Consider the following 15,490-nt stretch of genomic DNA (forward strand, 5'->3'; position numbering starts at 1 on the left):
AAAGTTATGCAATAGAGACGCAAGGAACTTGTAAATCTGCCCCTATGCACATTACTTGCAAAAGAAGTAAATAACTCTTTGAATTCTTTATCGATCACAATTAGACAGTGTTGCTTCACGATTCTTTATTTTTTTTTCTTGGCATTTTCAAATATGAAAACATACAAACATGAGGTAATTAGAAAAAAAAAAAGACATCGACCACTACACCACAGCATTCGCCCTCCCATCACTTTGCAATTACATTGTAGCCCCTAACAGTGTGGCGCACATTACATCAAAGCTTACTCGCATTGGTGTGATGATTGCGATTTTAGGTAGTCAATTAGATACAACCAGTAGTCTTTGGGACGTGATCTGGCTGGGAGTTCCTCCTCATATGTCGCTAGGGTATCTCTGCAATAAGCTAGGTCTTCTATCCATTGCCTTAGCGTTGGGCATCCCGACCCATTCCAGTTGAGCAAAATTCTACGCTATATGAGGGACTATGCCCAGCAGACAGGTACGTATCGTACATTCAATGGTTACATCCAACATAACACTTAAGGCCACCGTCACCTGAATCCAGTAGTGCGCAACTTTCGGGCAATCCCATGCCAGATTAATAAAACCAGCATCTTCTATTTTACATCTTTTACATCTGGAATCTGCACATAAACCATATCTATAGAGCTGTTGTGGTGTATAGTACATTTGGTGTAAGTATTTGTAGTGAATTATCCTCAAATTGCCATTTGGCATTAACATATTGGTCAGCATACATGTTGTGGACCATTTTTCTTCAGATAGTGGTGTGGTCAGGGCACCGTTCCATTTATTCCTCATTTTCTCGGTGTTACCCACAATATCCTCCTGCAATCTAGTATATAGATTAGAGACAATGTGGTTCGCAGTGGGTGCCGTTAATATAAACTGCAGGGAGGACATTTGTTGGGGTTCTACAGGATATGTCGGGTATAGTTCTTTTATTGCCCTTTGTAGACAGTAGTATGTGAATTTGAACAGTAATGTTGGATTGCTAATATAGCTCAGACTCTCCAATGGCCTGAATTGTCCCTCAGTATATAGATTGCCCATTTTATCTATCCCCGCCTGTTGTAGCAGATCCATGACCACCTTTTCTTGGGTGACTGAGAGCGCCGGATGATGTGGCAATGGTAGGTTGGGTGCGTATAGCGGTAATTTGCCCGCTTTTTTGCCCATCCGGTACCAGGCTTTATTAGTGCAATGGAGGTTGTTTATGTGGCAGTATGGCTGATAGGGGTAACTTCACTAAATACTTCATGCCTATTTAAATGGGAGACCGGATTATCAACATTACAAAACTTAGGGGCATATTTACAAGGACGGCGTTAAAATTGTTGCTGCTTCAATGGCAGAAAACTAAAACTAAAACGGTGATAATGGACTTCAAAATCCTTTGTTATCTTACCGGAAGATTTTTTCAACATTGTTGTTTGCTATGCAAGAGTGCGAGCCGAGGCTCTCGTCCTGCCATAGCAAACTTGAGAGCATATTATCAAGGAACGGCGTTAAAATTATCACTCCTGAGGGGTGGTGTTCCCCAAGACTTTCGACTGCTCCAGAATGCAGACCACGCGGCCCCCCTCCCAAAATGTAAAAAGCCCCGAAAGGTGGTAATCCCCGGGGCTTAGACAGACCTTTGAGCTCTCACTCATTTATTTTGTAGCTCCGAGAAATGGTGGTCCCCGGGCTACAGGGCCCCTCTGGACCCCATCAAATGTAATATGTTAGAACCCGCGATTTGGCCCTCCCAGGTAGCTAATGCCTAAACTTAAACAAGTATAGGAGCCCCCGCTTTGTTTTTATTTTTATTACGGCGGATCCATGCACCCAACGCACATTTCTCTGTCCCCTCCCCCCCCCCCAAAAAAAATTTGGGGTACCCTAGGGGTCCTTGTGCGACCCCATAAGCAGGTCTAGATCAAAATGTTTCTTACATGCCCCCTTTATACCTGTTGAACACTTGTACAGCTATTTTCTAATTTTCAAGATCCTCGCTTCTACCGAGGCACAAAATGGCTGCCAACAATTCCTTGTTTCAAATGTTAACAACCACTTGACAGCTAATTAGCATTCAGTGCGTGATCGGGACGGTGCGCTAAGAGTGCGCGGATCTACCGAGGCCATAGATATATATGTACTTTTAATTGTAATTTTCCCTGGATCAACTGAACAGATTTACACCATATAAGTAAAGGGCACGAGTCTGAACCAAGGACTGCAACTTTGCCAAATTTGGTGTAATTCTGTTCAGCCGTTGGGGCTGTAGCCGCGTTGAACGGTACCTATGGAAAACACATTTTGGGGCCCCCCTTTTTTCTCAGCCCTCGCTTCACGAATCACTTTCAGGATAGGAGCGGACCGGAGTGCCCCACCAGTTTTTAAAATTTCACGAAGATTCATCAACCGGCGCCAAAGTTATTCTAAATAGAATGTTGCAGATTTCCTATGGAAAATAGGTCCTAACTATAACTACCTACTGGCGACCGACAGTAGGTAATATATATATGTAAATGTCAAGGTATTTTTAGAGCGCACTGCCACCATGCGGTTTCCTGGCACAATACTCATACCGCTGTGGAACCCTTCCTGGCTTTCCCTGTGAAGTGTCCACTCCTGGGCATCCCCAGGGTGAAGCCAGGCATCCTAGCGCTGTTGGGGCCAGTGTGGAGGTTAAGCAAGCTATTGCCCAGAGTTGCAGTGTGGGGCCCATGATTAGAATAGACACCGAGGCGAGAATTGTCAGGTCCGAGGAAATTGAGCCCAAGGCCCGACGAGGTGGGAATTGAACCCTGGTCCCGGGCCAGAACTCTGCATCAGGGTTTGCCGCTCTAACCATTGAGCCACACATATATGCCTGCCTGCTCTCAACTTCGTGTCCCTGATACACAAAGAAAAGCACTTGTGCTGGCGAGTCCCAAGATTTTATTTTTGGCTCTCACGGTGTCCAGATGCGTTTCGGCTGACGCCTTTTTCGATGGTGATATGGCGCAACCGAAACGGCAGTTTTTTTGTCCATTACACATCAACAACAGCAAGAAGAGACAGTGTTGCCGTGTATCAGCTGACATATTGGAATGTGCAAACACTCGAAAGTGTCAACAAAATTTCTCAAAAATGCCATATTTTACCATATTTTGCAATGTTGCATGTACACCTCATCAGATAAAATTCTTGGTACCGACAACAGAAAAAAGGAACATAATTCATAAAATTTATCCATTTCTCAATTCATATCATTTCATATTTAGCCCACAAATGGGCACAGATGTGTAATACATATCGGATCTGACCTGCACTTATACAACATCATCGTTCTATTCCATGTGTTACATCTGACGTTGTCAATAAAGTTTTCTACAAAATTCTTCAACAGTGCTCTTTTCTACCACAGTGAAAAGTAGAAAGGACAATGCAAAGTTCCTTAAGTGGCGAAATTTCCAACATCTGAGGAAAATAAAGAATTAATTGAAAACATTGAGAAGAAAATAAACAAACACGAAACAGAAGTGGAAAAAAGGAAGGCGCACAAATTCACGAGAGACAGACTGGATTATGCCAACGGGCGTATCTAGACTTTTGCCCGAAATTACAACACACTGAGAAGCAGAGTGGTGATGGATAAATGCGCAGGAACCTCTGCAACAACCATAGATAATGTGGATAGCTCAGAGGTGAGCTCTGCTGATGAAGACGCAGGCACAATGCCATTGGATTTTTTGGGGGGAGCTGCAACTAGCCCAAATGATAACGCGGCAACGAGGAAGAGGCAGAATCAACACGTGGGGGCAAGGACAGCCAAAAATACCAGAAGGGGCAGGAAAAGAAGCAAAACCAAAGAGAGGAAGAGGAAAACAAAAATAGCTCTCATAAAGATGGAGGCAAATTTGAACAACAACTTGGTCATCAATATTTCAAACAAACTTCTGACGGAACCCCAACAAAAAATTTCTGAATAGGGGCTTATCCTATTGCCCAAACAAGGAAATGGACTACCCAAATGCACAGATAGACCTCTACAAATTCTGCAGAAAAGTAAAACTCAAAAAATAGTTTCTGGAGAAAAAACCTTCACCCGAAAACCGTCAAAAAGAAAGCAGAACCATCGTCAATCATGCAAAGGGAACTTCCAGCCCTTAAAACACTAACTCTGCTGGGAACAGGAGTGTCATCCAACATAGAAGACACCCAAGATTCAATGGCTTCGGACATAGAATTTTGCAGTAGAATAGGAGTAGCCGCAAACAGAGGAGGGGAGAGTGGACTCAAAAAACAGTCCATATACTGTCCACAGTTGCAAACTGGCAATACAATTGATCTATTTCAAGAGATTATGGTGGAGGAAACCACACAAATGGCTGTGAGATCAGCCAACAGTCAAAATCAAAACAAGAGCAAAATCCAGAGAAAAAAGGATTGGAACCTCACACCTAATCAATATAAAGCTATGACGGAACTCAAAAATGACCCCACAATAATAATCAAAGCCTCGGACAAAGGGGGCAACATCGTGTTCCAAAACATTGCAGACTATGTGGAAGAAGCCAACCGGCAATTGGGAATTGGAGAGCATTATGAACTCTTGAAAGAAAATCAAAGTGAAAATTGGATGGGGGAATATCCTACCCTCCTACTAGGATGGAAAGAGAGTGGACTAATTGATTTTGATGAATATATGTACTTGAAAACGAATAATCCCATCACGGCGACAATTTACTTTCTGCTGAAAGTACATAAATCAGTCAACAAACCACCTGGCAGACCTATAGTCAGCTCAATTGGATCCCTATTAGAAACAACTTCAAGGTTCATAGATATATTCCTGATGAATTATGTGATGAAACTACCCTCGCATCTACGAGAAACCATGGATTTCATGAACAAATTGAACAACATAGAATGGGACACGGAATATTAAATGGCAACAATTGATGTTTCTTCCCTCTATACGTCCATACAACATCAGGACGGTATAGATGCGGTCCAAGCATTCTTAAAAGAAAGATCAGTAAATTTCCTGGAACACTCTGCCATGCTAATTGAGATGTTAACCTATTGCCTGACACACAACATCTTCCTCTTTCAAGGTAAACTGTACCTACAACAACAATGGACAGCGATGGGGACATCTTTTGCCCCTACGTACGCAAATCTACTTATGGCCATCTGGGAAAAAGAGGTCCTGTTGGAAGAAAACAAACATCGAAAAATAAAAAGTTGGTGTCGATACATCGACGACCTCTTTGTAATATGGGATAAGAACCAGACAGAACTACAGGCCTTCATAGACTCTCTGGAGAACAACAGCCTGAGTAAACACGTACTCAGTGTAGAGGAGAAAGCAGTTCTAGCAAAAGGCTTGGGATTTGTCTCCTCTCCAAACAACGATCCTTTCTTCCTTAACATAGAACAAGCCCAATGTTTCAGGAAGATTAAGCTGAAGGATTCCTTGGTGAGACTGAAGGACTGGATAACGACCGGACCAGCACTGGCCTACGGAAAAAATCTACTTTCTCCCCCCCCAACCCAGAACGTTTCCTGCAATGTTCTGGCTTTCGAACAGGCAGTCCTCACTGAGGTGGAGAAAACCAACTTCAACAACTCAAGGGGTTTTCAGAATATGACCAGAGGAGAGAGGACGGCTCTGAAACACCTGAAGAACAACGATGCTGTGATTGTCAAACCAGCTGACAAGGGGGGTGCTATAGTCCAGATGGATTACACCACGTACAACGAGGAGTGCCTGCGCCTCCTGTCAGACGCCACTAGCTATGAGATACACCAGGAAGATCCAACACCTCGCATCATGACTAGGATGAAGAACATGATCACTGAAGCAGAGACCCATGATTGGATAACTAAACACGAGGCTGAATTTTTAGTGAATACGGAACCAAGGACACCCAGATTCTACACACTCCCCAAAATCCACATAACAGAACACCCCCAGCAGGTAGACCGATAGTATCGGGAATAGGATCAGCATTGGAACCCCTTTCCCAGTTTTGCGATTGGTTCTTGAAACCATTTGTGAGAAAATCACGGTCCTACCTGAGAGATACCAAGGACATACTCTGCCATCTCAGAGAACTGGAGACTGACGTCAACGAGGATATGTTCATAACCATGGACATTGAAGCGATCTACACGAGCATCCCCCAGAGGCGCATCCTGGAGGTGGTGGAACAGATCCTACAAGAACAGGAGTGGGCATACGTGACACCCACGTACTTCATTATGGAGTGCGCTGAACTAGTCCTCACTGAGAATGTTTTCGAGTTTGAGGACACCCTATACCATCAAGTAAAAGGCACGTCCATGGGCAGCACGTTTGCGCCGATCATGGCATGCCTGTATGTCCATACATTTGAGGAGGATTACATGTTTAACCCCTCTAACACCTTCATGCCTCAGATGAAGACCTGGAAGCGATATATAGAAGACATTCTTGTAATCCGGAAGGGCACCAGAGAGGAAGCCGCATGGTTTGTCGAGTGGGTCAACAGTAAAGACCCCCACCTCAGGTACACAGACACCATTGACAAGAACCATGCTATTTTCCTGGATTTGGACATCACGCTATCGGTGGAAGGGATTGTAGGAAGGTAGGTACCTGACTATGGTTACCCCCAACTTTTTTGCCTGGTGTTTTGCTGGTTTTCCGACTTAGTTGACCTGGGGCCCTGCCAATCAGGACCCCAGGCCTACTGCTCTCTCTCTAAAATGGATTCCATGTACCTTAGGTACATTTCCAATTGGTACTGGGCCACCTTATCAGACCCTGTAACTCACGGCATAGGTGTACCCAGGGCCTACCAGGGGCTGAAGCATGTATTATGCCACCCCTGGATGGCCATCTAAATCTGACACAACTGGCTGCACGACAGCTGGGGCAAGGTGGTGTAATCACCCTTTGCTATAGATATAGTATACCTATATCTAACCCTAAAAATGGACACACAGATTCCTATCAGTTACTCCTATGGCAGGCCTTGACAATCCTGAAGGCAGAGTGCTTGGAATCATGTGAAATGGTGCTCTGGCATGAGCTGAGCCCGTTTGCAGCTTGCGGAACCAAGTCCTAATAGCTGTTCCATGATAACGCATACATATACTCTTAAGTGCATTATAATCCTCGCGGTTAAATGCTATCTTTGGTATTGCTTTATCAAAACATGTCGAGTAAGGTGTCATACGAATTGGAATACTAACCCCTCGCCAATTCTGGTGACGGGGTTAGCATTCCACCCTTCTAGAGGGACACGACATGTATGTAACTGTGAACCCCAGTTAAAGTTAAACGAAGCCTCAGCTCCACAAAATGGATGCTGCCACCACAGTCACGAGTCTGACCTCCTGCTGCTGGGAGTCCTTCCAGCGAGGAGAGCTTGGACAAAGGGTTTCCTGTCAGGGGCGGTGCTAGCACCATCCCAGACAGGGTTTTGTGTATCCTGGGTAGGCAGGGCTTTACAGGAAGGTGACTGCTGATTGGCACCCCGGGGCTCACTACGCATAGGCCGGCCAGAACCAGTTCCAGGGGCACACCAGCCCCTGGCCTGGGGAAAGTCCGGCATGGGAGAGGGGTGTAACCACCCCCCTCCTAGTCCCACCCATAGGCAGGACCTAGTCACCGGGTCAGCCCCTTTTCCTAGTATAAAGTTAGGAGCGGGCCCCCTTCCAAATTAGATCATCTTTGGAATCAAGACACGACTTTCTACGAAAGGACTTCAAGATTTCTTCTTCAAGATTCTCCCTTGTGACTAAGGAGTAGTCACCCTGCATCCGCAGGCACCATCTTAAGAACACTGCGGTCTGCTGCAAGTCCTTCCTCCGGAATCCGACTGCTCAGCTCGACGAGAACCGGCTTCCCTGGCACCTCTGACCTCTACTCACCTCTACAGCAAAGCTGAGAACCGTGGGTGCGACGAGACCTCGAGGGACCGGCCATCTTCAAGACTGCACGACTTCTTTCCAGCACGGCCGCCGAGGGATCCTCTGGTGAGTGCTTTGGGGTCCGAGAAGCCCCGACCCTGAGCAGCTCCAGCACCGAAGTCCAGCCTCCCAGCATCTCCACGATCTGCGTGGGGCCCTTCTGCTTTTTGCTGCTCACCGCGTTGTTTGGCTACTAGCCCGCTGGCTTGTGGCCTTCCTAACGACGCCCGACGACATCACTGCTGCTGGTCTGGTTGCTCCAGACTGGCCCTTGCTCCCTTCCAAAAGAGAAGCACCCCGGACCCTCCTGGTCCACTCAAGACGCCATTTTAGGTCCACCGCGCCCAATCCTGGGTCCAGCGGCGCCGACAGCTTCATCCATCGTGGGACAGCTCGCTCCTCCATCCTGTCGCCGACAACGCCTCCTGGTCCGTGAGATCTGCAGAGCACAGCGTCGCCCACTCACCTAGTCGAGGTGACTACCATCCGGTGCCCTCCTGGTGCCACCTGACTACTGGCTAGTAGTCACGAACTTGGTCCCCTCTGCTTTCAGGTGTCATCCATCTTCGATCCAGGCTTGGATCAACTCGAACTCTCTTCACTGGTCGCCTGCCAGCAACTTCTTTCTTCAGGCTCCTGGTCCGTCTACGAGGATTCCCGACGTCTTTTGAGACCTATGCAGCTGCAGCCCCTGGGCTAGGTAACTTCTGCATTTCGGTGCCCCAGCATAGCCTCACTATCCAAGGGTCAGAATCCACTTTCGTTTTCCTCCTACCAGGTCGGGTTCGCCCGAGAACACTAACTTTGTGAAATCTAGCTACCATAGACTTTGTCCCGCATCACGCGTGAGAGTGCACACTCTGCACCCGAGTCCCTTAGGCCTCCTATTAGTAATCTGAAGGTTCAGTAGTCAAGTCCTAGTGATTCCAAAGCCTATTAGTACTGTACTTACCTGCTAGTAATTTCGCATTCCACTTTCAGAGTATATGTTTTTCCGTGCCCCTCAGGCATTTGTATATACTGTGCTAACTTAAGTATTTTCGTAAGAGTTTTGTTTTGTGCTTAGTACCCTGTCCTCATAAAGAGTACAGGGCTGTTGTGACTCTAATAAATACACTGTTTATTTTCATAACACTTGTGTGGTGTCCTTTCACTTGGTGTTCAAGGGGTATATGTGATGGTATAACAGCTGGCTTAACACGCCCTCTCGAGTCTTTAGCCTTAGACTGCTCGTATCCACGCTACTAGGATAGCTGGTCTATAAGGTTGACTTACAACCAATCATCAATAAGGGTTGTTGGACTGATACATAGTGTTCACCAGAATAGTGAGCACTGCATATCAGGCCACCTTCTCACAGGGATCTCTACCAAGGTCCACATAAAACCAACAGACAGGAACAGTCTGCTCCTGTACGAGAACTGCCACCTGAGGGCTCTCAGCGAAAACCTACCTGTGGGATAATTTCTAAGGATCCGAAGGAATTGCTCTCAGCTCAATACATTCCAAGCACAGGCAGAACAACTTGAGAGTAAACTCCTTGAAAGACACTATCCCAAAAGAATGGTCAACCGAGCGAAAAAGAGGGCAAGGAATAATGACAGGAACGCCATTTTAGAAACAATACCAAAGGAACAGAGTGACCGTTTAGTCTGTGTAACAACATACACGTCCGTTTCAAATAAAATTCAGAACATCATCAGAAAAAAATGGGCAATCCTAAACAGCGGAAGCCGAAGATGGGAGCCCCCACTCTTCACATACAAACATAGCAGAAACATGAGGGATAACCTGGTGCACTCAAAGACCATGAAAAATGCCACTGACAATCAAATGACCTCCGAGAGGACGCCTCTGGGAAGAATGGCTGGAAGCACTGAAGCAAGACAGTAAGAATGTGTTTGAATGGTAGTGAATGTGAGGGTGCTCCACATTATAGGGTACCGAGGTATTGGAGTTATGCCTTACTGGGAGTCCAGTCTTGGCTTACCGTTTGAGTTGGGATTCAGACCTGTTCACCACTTGTGACATTTTGTACTTCTCATTTTTAGAAAGTCAAAGTAGGTCCTTCCACCTCTGCCCTCCCATGGAGCAAGTAGGTTAGAATATAGGGTAAGGATTGGTATTTTACCAGTTTTTCTTTTATATGGTTGCAAGGATACATGTGCACATGTCACGTGTCTCATAAAGACCACATCACGCGCGCAATAGCTATGGCGCAGTATGGATGGTACAATGTGCTAGCTGTTTACATACTCACACACTTTGGTTTGTATGTTTTCTTCTTTTTCTTTGTGTTTCCTTTTCTACAGAGTCACTTACTTTGGTACTACACCAAGAGGGGTAATGTAATTTTTAAACCATAGACCCCTCCCACACTAGAGGCAGGTTCATCCTTTCTGACACTAGGCGTGAGAAGGTAGACCCTTAGGTAGTAACCTCCCCTTTGGTCCTGAAGAATTGTACGTACCCTTCGGGGACACATAAGCAGAAACATGTTGACCGTATATAACCCGGTGAAGGGAGAATAACTCCCACATCACCGGTCACCTCTTTTAATCACCATACTTTTGCTCCCTTAATAAACATAGGATATGGACAAAGATAATGGTTTTTAATTCACTCATCCCTCCTCCACCCGCCTCACTTAGCTTTAGAAGTGCATCCCTGTCTCCAGGTGAATGCCCGCCCTCTATCAAATCAAATTTTTAGAGGGCGAGGACAGCCGATGATGAAACATGACACTGGGCGGTGTGTGAGGCCAGTCCGTAACTTTTTATGAGAAGCCCCCAATGCACCTCATCTCTCCCTAATTCTGTAGATACCCGTAGGAACACATTCTAGGGGCAGACCACTTTTGTGTATACATAGTAAAGTGTAGGCTGGCTTGCTCCTTAGCCTGTGCCTCTAGTTTCCACCCTTGGCAAGCGCTGAGGTTAGTGTGTGTGGATACTTAATGGAACTTTCTGGAACTCGCCAAGGGCTAATGAAATCTGGCCTTGATGCTGTGCTTGTGAAATGAGTTGCAAAGCCTTTCTAAGACTAGTGTCACTGGAAAAGAAGAAATACCCAAAAGTCCACAGATGTGGGTAGCGCAAAATGTAAACTGACCATTAGGTACTTCCCGACTGAACGGCACATGGTGTGATATTTTTTGTCTGAGGCGAGGCAGCTGGCATTCATTCAATTTCTAGGACTACCCTTCCACACAAATGTTGGAAAATAAAGAAATGAGACACAGAGGAGAAAGGTATGTGCTCAGGATCACAAAATGTTGGTCAAGTGAGGAAGCTGATATAGGAACTCAGCTATCTTCGGTCATCAGTTTTATAAGACATTCACCTGCCGCAAAGCACCATCCCACGCAGGGCTCGAGTCGAGGGTAGAAATGGGTAGATGCAGTCTACCCACTATTTTCAGAGGGTAGACACCGTCTATGTTGGGCCCGACAGAAATATGCTGAACTCGTCCCTGTTTTATTTTCTGACACCGGGACACTTTCAGTAGCGCCTGCAGTTGTCTTCTTTTGTTCTGAGCAACAAATGCAGGAGGGGAGGGGGGGATATAAGATGCAAGCTGGGCCCATAACAAAGCCTGAAATTCAGGGCCTATTAGGGCTATGTTTGTTGTAGTGCCCTGGTCCGGAACTGTTCTGAGCCTCACACCTAGATACAATGGAGGGGAAACAAAGACTTACATCTTATCACTTCACAGGTACTTAAGAGAGAAATGCTATTGACTTTGTTCAGTCCCTGTATGTAAGAGATATATATGTGTGCACTGTAAGAATGTCAGATTTGTTGGTCGCCCCCTGTATTTAGGCAAATAACAATTTAAATGCCACTATTTTGTTTTCTTTCTTTCATAGAGCTTTACCACTACATTTGTCCTAAAGCGCTATAAAAGAAATAAAACTAAATAGCGCTTTACATCACACATACAGATTTTACATTAACAATAAATCATATGTGTGTAGATGAATATAAAGGATGTGTTACATAAGACAGTGAGGGATACAAGGTGCGAGTACAACATGTCCTTCCTACCTCACTGTGCTATATCAGAAGGGTTACAATTTATGAACTGCAAGTTACAAAAGGATCGCTGTCTTAAAAGCAGTTACCCACTTGCCCATTTACATATAATAAAAATCTGTCATCTGTGTGTTACATAATTTGCTTTTCAAAAGACATTTTAACCCTCAATTCTACTTTGATTCAAAACTAGACCGGGCAAAACACAGATCTCTCGATCAAATACATTCTTCTCCAAAGTTATTTTACCATTATTATTATTCCCTGAGATGTATCTGGCACATAAAGATCTCTGCAGCAGGTGCCTTATCCCCATTAGATATTTTAAACTATAGACAAAACAACTATTTAAGTAGAATAGATTTACTGCTGCCTTTCACCTTGTTGTCAATTTCTTAATGGCAGTGTTAAAACAAAATCCATACTAATATAATAACCTTTGAGGCGGGTAATCTCAGGAACCACAGCACCAATCACAACACCCAATACAGCATTGAAAAGGGCAGTTGCAGCAGAAGGACATTTGCTATGCAGACGCCCACTATATACATTTAAAAGGTAAAAGAACCTTGCCATCAAAGTAGTCCCTTGTGGGCGTGTCTGCGTTGTGCTGTGGGCATGTGCTGGGAGCGTGACAAACGCTGGGGGCGTGTGGTACATTCCGCCCTTCATGCCATGTCTCATATTGTGTGCTAATCCCACTCTGCTCCCTTTAAATACCCCTGCACCCCATAATCATAACCCACCTTTACTCCTTAAAATACCCCCACACCCTTAAACACTAACCCATCTTAACCCTATAAATATACCCTGTACGCCAAAACCCAAACCCTAAAAATACCCCTGTACCCCAAAACCCAAACCTAGCCCTGAACCCTATAAATACTCCTGTACCTCAAAACCCAAACCTACCCCTGAACTCTAAAAATACCCCTGTACCCCAAAACCCAAACCTGGCCCTGAACCCTAAAATACCCATGTACCCCAAAACCCAAACCTAGCACTGAACCCTTAAAATACCCCTGTACCCCAAAACCTAAACCTACCCCTGAACCCTAAAAATACCCCTGTACCCCAAAACCCAAACCTAGCCCTGAAACCTAAAAATAACCCTGTACCCCAAAACCCAAACCTACCCCTGAACCCTAAAATACCCATGTGCCCCAAAACCCAAACCTAGCCCTGAACCCTAAAAATACCCATGTGCCCCAAAACCCAAACCTAGCCCTGAACCCTAAAAATACCCTTGTACCCCAAACCCCAAATTTAGCCCTAGACCCTTAAAATACCCCTGAACCCCAAAACCCAAACCTACCCCAGAACCCTAAAAATACCCCTATACCCCAAAACCCACACCTAACCCTGAACCCTAAAAATACCCCTGTACCCCAAAACCCATATCTATCCCTAAACCCTAAAACTATCCCTGCACCCCTTAACCCAAAACTATATCTGAACCCTTAAAATACCCTAACACCCCAAAACATATACCTCAGTGCCCCAAAACATTTACCCCTATACCCATACTTACCTTATCCAAACATTAAAAAAACATGCTTTTACCTTTCATGCATTTACAACGAATTTCGTTGTAAATGTATGTGTGGTAAAAGCATATCAAATGTAATGCCATGCGTTATAATGGCATTGCGGAGTCATGGTACTTTCGTAATGAAAGTATGCGGAGTGATGGTATGCGGAAAGAAAGTTGCGAAATAATGGGTGTTTACCCTCCCCCGGTAAGTACATTGGTGGCATGGCGGCCCACATCTCCAGCAACATACTCATATTTTTTCACCACCCATTTGAAAAATGCACAGGTCTCTCTCATTAATGGCCAGCACCGACATACACTTTTGGAACACACCTTCCGCCACAAGTTCTAGAATTGCGAACTTTAGAACTGGGGAGCAACGTTCGAATCTCGGCATCAGCTCAACAGCCTGTGATTCCAGGCAAATCGCTTTGTCTCCCCGTGCCTACCACAAATGAATGTGTTCTTCTGTAATGTAAATTGTGCTCATGCCATGTTGTCGAGTTCGCACTATATAATATTGCAAGGAAAAATAAAGTAGGGAAACTCGAGTTCATACACTACTGAACGCGCACTCTTACGTGCATCAGCAGTGCACTGTGAATCGGAGCGTTTCACAGGCCTGTCACAGATATGAAATGTTATCAAAACGAAATCCTACAAAACAATATACTACTGGCCAGCAGGAATTCAAACCCGGACAACGTCGGGACGGGCTGCTAGTAAATGTATACGTTGAGGCCCAGATTTTGCGCCTGATTTGTGCAATATTTTGGCACAACCCCCTATACAAAATCTAATTTGTTAATTTTTGTTTGCACTTAGCTGTACTCATGATTGACCTGCTAAACATATGCGAGGTTTTATGATCTGATGCCACTTCCTGTAAGGTCATGGATTGTGATGCCACAAGTGATGTCACACGCAGTGAAGGCACTTCTTGTGATGTCATCCACGGTGATGTCACACGCATTCTGACTAACTTGCTGAGTCCCCCACTTCTTTTTTTGAGCCCTGATCCCACGGTTTGTTTTTCTTATAAGGTTTTGACCTTGGTGAATGTGGCTATCCTTCGCCTCGAGGAGCCACCATCAGGTCTGACTTGGCGGGGAAGCTTTTCAGGGTGTGCATTGGTCATTTGACTGATACTCTCTGGACTGCAGGAAGCAGGTTCCCAACCAGAGCATCGGTTATAATGTTTTTCACTTCTGGTAAGCAGGAGTGCGTGCCTATAGCTTTTGGTTTCAATGACTTAGCCAAGGACCGCATGCCCTTCATCAATACAGGGGAAATGCATTTGACCCACAGATGCCCGTTGTGTTTTATTTCTGCAGACAGGTTCCTGCGTGACACGGCTCTGCCGTATCTGTGCTGAAACGCCCTTCAGCGGCGCGGCGCCCGTACTGGAGCCCGTGAATAGCCCCTCGATGCTGCATTCCAGCTCGGCGCTCGCGCGGGCTGGGTGTCTCCAAGTTGGGCTCGGTTTTGCGCACATGTGATGACGGGAACGAAGCGTGTTCTGTGTGTCTCCGGCTCTCAGCTGTCGGCGCTTGAGTTATTTGGCCTGCAAAGTTGAAGGCAGCAGCTGTCACTGCAGCACAGCCTCCTCCACGGCTGTTGACACCGGTCCCCCTCTACCGTCCATTTCCGCCAGAGGAGCGTCTCCTGCAGCCGGGCAGAGCCAGCACCGCCAGCCGAGCCAGGGAGGGCGCCACCGGGCAGCCGAGCCGCGCCACCCCGAGGTGGGGGAGCCCCCCAGGAGGTAGAGGGACCGGAGCCGGCGCCGGGCCACCAGGGAACGAGGCCAGCAGACCCCACGGGAGGTGAGCAGCGGGTGGTGATAAGTCGGTGAGGTAGCTCGGCGGGTTGAGCGGTCTTAATGAAGCGAGGTGTATGCAGATAGGATCACATGGGCAAGACTGGTTCTGCCTTTCATTTACGTGAAGTCTGTACACGGAATACTATT

General features: G+C 46.0%; 1 protein-coding gene across 1 annotated transcript in view; it reads left to right on the forward strand.

Moving 5' to 3' along the window:
• The first annotated feature begins 14,995 nt into the window (after positions 1–14,995).
• The window catches only part of CORO6 (coronin 6), a 443,661-nt gene continuing 443,166 nt past the window's right edge, over positions 14,996–15,490 (forward strand). The window contains exon 1 of the mRNA XM_086955093.1: positions 14,996–15,347. The gene's annotated coding sequence lies outside the window, so the exon portion shown is untranslated. The remainder of the gene's footprint in view (positions 15,348–15,490) is intronic.

The sequence above is a fragment of the Lissotriton vulgaris genome, chromosome 2_1 (assembly GCF_964263255.1).
Source record: "Lissotriton vulgaris chromosome 2_1, aLisVul1.2, whole genome shotgun sequence".
Taxonomy (NCBI): domain Eukaryota; kingdom Metazoa; phylum Chordata; class Amphibia; order Caudata; family Salamandridae; genus Lissotriton; species Lissotriton vulgaris.